At 41.7% G+C, this 4473-nt stretch overlaps 1 non-coding gene and 1 pseudogene across 1 annotated transcript; both read left to right on the top strand.

Annotated features, from left to right (window-relative positions):
* Positions 1–729: 729 nt before the first annotated feature.
* Positions 730–3490, top strand: LOC714580 (elongation factor 1-alpha 1 pseudogene; annotated as a pseudogene).
* LOC114670272 (U6 spliceosomal RNA) lies at positions 2828–2939 on the top strand. Its single transcript, XR_003719740.1, has one exon. It is a non-coding gene; the product is annotated as a U6 spliceosomal RNA (small nuclear RNA).
* Positions 3491–4473: the final 983 nt, after the last annotated feature.

The raw sequence follows: 4473 nt of genomic DNA, 5'->3' as shown, positions 1-4473 counted from the left end.
ATATGAATAGTAATACTAAAGCATAAAATTTTTAAATTCAAATGTTGAGAGATGGTGAAAGTTTTGCACTGAATTCAAGTGAAGTTGTATTTAATTAGAGTAAGGTTTTCAGAACTTAGGCTTTAGGTTTCAAAGAGGCAGAGGTAGGTCTTGGGAATTTATATTTGCTTCCCCCATGCTGTTAACTTGTGATGTTTTTCTCTACATTCATTGCTCCTAAGAACCCTGATTTAATTTCTCGTTTCCCTCCTTGGCACACAGATCTGCTATATTTACACACTGCTATTTCCCAGAGAACAGCTGCTGTGCCCAGTCCAACAGCTTTCTTTCCTCCAAATGCATTGGGCTTAATAAAAAGGAGTAATTCCTAGGTAGCAGTAAATTCCTTAATAAAAAGGAATAATTCCTAGGCAGTAAGACTTCCCCATCTAGGGGAAATGAAGCATTGTCCCTCAGAAAGAATTTTGCAATCCTCATTTTACGTAACGGAATTCAATACACATTTATTTAGCTATTGCAGAGAAAGTACTTGGCAGTTGGTCTGGCATATAGTTACTATTTGCTTAAAACTTACTATAATGAAGGCAAAATTCTAAGTCCATTGAGGAACACTGCAACTCACCGGTTTATTAAAAATACTCATAGATCATTAACTATCCATTTATTCATTAACATATATTTATGGTGCAAGTACTAAGTGCTAGACATCATTCTGTTTCCAAAACAAACATGGCCCCTACTTTCACGGATCTTCCAAGGTAGTGGGAAAGGCAGACAACCAAACAATAGCGCAAATGAATGTAAAACTAATTGTCAAATTGGAAAAGTGTTACAACTCGTATAAAGCCTGCGTCTCTGTGGTTCAATTTCCTAGCACGGTCACAGTCAAAGAAACACAATCTACCAAATAAAACTACTTTCAGTGGGGTTCAGATCTCTGTCAAGGTCATGAAAAACAAGTCAAGACTAAGAAACGGTCACAGACCAGGAAACTGGGGAGATGTGAAAACTAAATATAATGCACCGCCCTGGATTGGAACAGGAAGAAGATATGAATAGAAAAACTGGTAAAACCAAATAAAATCTGGAGTTGGATTAATGAACTATATAGTTTGGTTACTGAAACTAACCAAAGTCAGTTTCTCTGTTTTGACAAATGTGACATGGTAATGCAAGATGTTAACAATGGTGTAAATTGGGTAAGGGGCATATGGAAATCCTCTCTACTATCTTTGCAACCTTTCTGTAAATCTAAAATTATTTCAAAATAAGATATTTTTTTTTGAATTTTTTTTTGAGATGGAGTTTCACTCTTGTTGCCCCAGGCTGGAGTGCAGTGACGCAATCTCAGCTGCCTCCCGAGTTCAAGCGATTCTCCTGCCTCAGCCTCCCAAGTAGCTGAGATCACAGTTGCCTACCACCACGCCCGGCTATTTTTCTGTATTTTTAGTAGAGATGAGGTTTCACCTTGTTGGCCAGACTGGTCTCGAACTCCTGACCTCAGGTGATCCACCTGCCTCAGCCTCCCAAAGTGCTGGGATTACAGGCATGAGCCACCGCACCTGGCCTAGAAATATATATATATATTTTTTTAAAGCTCACATCTTTATTTGAGTTCTCAAAAATTCATAATGGTAAATAACCATAGGCCATAGTAACACTTATAAAAGTCTCCATTTGTGATTTATCTCTTAGGTTAGTTATCTATGGCTTTGTAATAAATTAACCCCAAACTTATCATAAATCTGGGAATGCCTCAGCTTAAAGCATCTTCAAGGCTCAGCTGGGACTGGAGAATCCAACACAAAGTTCACTCATGTGGTTGTTGGCAGCCTCAGTTTCTTGCTGGTCATCAGCTGGAGACTTCAGTTCTTTACCCTGTGACCTTCCCACATACAGCAGCCTGATGGCTGCTGGCTTTCTCCAAAGTAAGTGATCTGACAGAGCAAGAACACACGTGCAAGACGGAAGCCACAGTCCTTTTATGACCTAATCTCAGAAGTGACAAACCATCATTTCTGCCATACTCCACTCATTAGAGGCAAGACACTATGTACAGCCTTACACACAAGGAAAGAGAAATTAAGCTCTGCCTCTTTAAGCAAGCAAAATCAAAGAATTTGGGGTTTTGTGTTATTGTTTTGGTTTTGTTTTTTGGGGTTTGGTTTTGTTTTTTTCAGAAGGAGTCTAGCTCTGTCACCCAGGCTGGGGTGCAGTGGCGCAATCTTGGCTCACTGCAACCTCTGCCTCCTGAGTTCAAGCACTTCTCATGCCTCAACCTCCAGAGTAGCTGGAATTACAGGCGCATGCCACTACACCTGCCTAATTTTTTTGTATTTTTAGTAGAGACAGAGTTTTGCCATGTTGGCCAGGCTGGTCTCAAACTCCTGACCTCAGGTGATCTGCCGGTCTCAGCCGCCCAAAGTGCTGGGATTATGGGCATGAGCCACCTGGCCAAATAATTTGTTTTTAAAACTGCCACACCTCTACTCCCTCCAGTACCCCCACCAAAATCACACACACACACACAGACACACACACACACACAAAAAGGTACAAAAACTAGCATAAAGTCACAAAGACAAGGAAATCAGAGAAGACAGCAGCAACAAAAATCCAGAACCGGGAAATCAGGAAACTGAATCACAGTCAGAAGATACAAGGAAGCCTAATTGTGAGCCAACAGTGGGGAAGCCAGGAGGCCACACAACCTGCACCTCAGAATCTCAGCACGTCACGCCAATCAGCAGCACTGGGTACTGCTGGGAATGGAGTGAAGGAGTAAGCTGACAATTCTAGGACTGGATGGGAGTCTATTTAAGAAGTAGTTTTACACTGGCTTCGGCAGCACATATACTAAAATGGGAACAATACAGAGAAGATTAGCATGGCCCCTACACAAGGATGACATGCAAATTTATGAAGCATTCCATATTTTTTTCCTCCAATCAACATTGCAACTGAAGTCAAGTCTGTTAAAGTGTAGCATGAAGCTCTGAGTGAAGCTCTTCCTGGGGACAAGGCGGGCCTCAATGTCAAGAATGTGTCTGTCAAAGATATTTGTTGTGGCAACGTTGCTGGTGACCGCAAAAATGATCCACCAGTGGATGCAGCCAGTTTCACTGCTCAGGTGATTATCCTGAGCCACCCAGGCCAAATCGGTGCAGCCTATGCCCCTGTACTGGATTGTCACACAGCTCACGTTGCATGCATGTTTGCTGAGCTGAAGGAAAAGACTGATCGTTGTTCTGGTAAGAAGCCGGAAGATGGCCCTAAATGCTTGAAGTCTGGTGATGCTGCCATTGTTGACATGGTTCCTGATGAGCCCATGTGTGTTGAGAGCGTCTGAGATTATCCTCCTCCGGGTTATTTTGCTGTTTGTGATGTGAGACAGACAGTTGTCATGGGTGTCATCAAAGCAATGAACAAGAAGGCTGCTGGAGCTGTCAAGGTCACCAAGTCTGCCCAGAAAGCTCAGAGGGCCAAATGAATATCATCCCTAATACCTGCCACCCCAATCCTAATCTGTGGTGGAAGAACGGTCTCAGAACTGTTTGTTTCAATTGGCCATTTAAGTTTAATAGTAAAATAATGGTTAATGATAACAATGCACCATAAATCCCTCAGAAAGAAAGGAGAATGTTTTGTGGACCACTGCTTTTTTTTTTTTTTTTTTTTTCCACATGTAGCAGGTTTAAGTTATTAGTTTTTAAAATCAGTACTTTTTAATGGAAACTTGACCAAAAAATCTGTCACAGAATTTTGAGGCCCATTAAAACACAATGACCTAATGAGGGAAAAAAAACAAAAAACAAAAACGTAGTTTTAGCATAAGTCCCTACTTCTTAGGTATAGGCTGGACCTAGTGACTTCCTTCCAAACGACCTAGTATGAAAGGAGGAAACAAAAGAGTAACTTTACAGTGGAGAAACCTGACAAACACCATTTCAGTTGGGAGATCAAGGCCAACATGGACAGTCATAAGTCAACATCATCAATCATGGTATGATGAAAATGGCATTTTAGGCCTGGCACAGTGGCTTACACATGTAATTCCAGTACTTTGGGAGGCTGAGGTTGGAGGATCACTTGAAGCCAGGAGTTCAAGAATAGCCTGGGACACATAGCAAGACCCTATCTCTACAAAAAGTTTTAAAAATTAGCCAGGTGTTGTGGCACACCTGTAGTCCTTGCTACTCGGGAGGCTTAGGTGAGAAAATTGCTTGATTTGATCCCAGGAGCTCAAGGCTGCAGTGAGCCATTGTGCCACCGCACTCCAGCCTCGGCAACAGAGTGAGAGTCTGTCTCATATTAAAAAATAGTTGGGAGGTGTATTTCATCTCTGGAGTCTTCCTCCCAATAACCCATAACCTCGTTCTTATTGTGGAAAAAAGATCAGATAAATTCCGGTATAATAGCAGGACATCCTACAAAATACCATCCCAGTATTCCTCAAAACACTCAAGGTCATAG

This window comes from Macaca mulatta, chromosome 9 (genome assembly GCF_049350105.2).
Source record: "Macaca mulatta isolate MMU2019108-1 chromosome 9, T2T-MMU8v2.0, whole genome shotgun sequence".
NCBI classification, from domain to species: domain Eukaryota; kingdom Metazoa; phylum Chordata; class Mammalia; order Primates; family Cercopithecidae; genus Macaca; species Macaca mulatta.
Note: the sequence above shows the minus strand (reverse complement) of the source record. Positions and strands in the feature narration are given on the sequence as shown.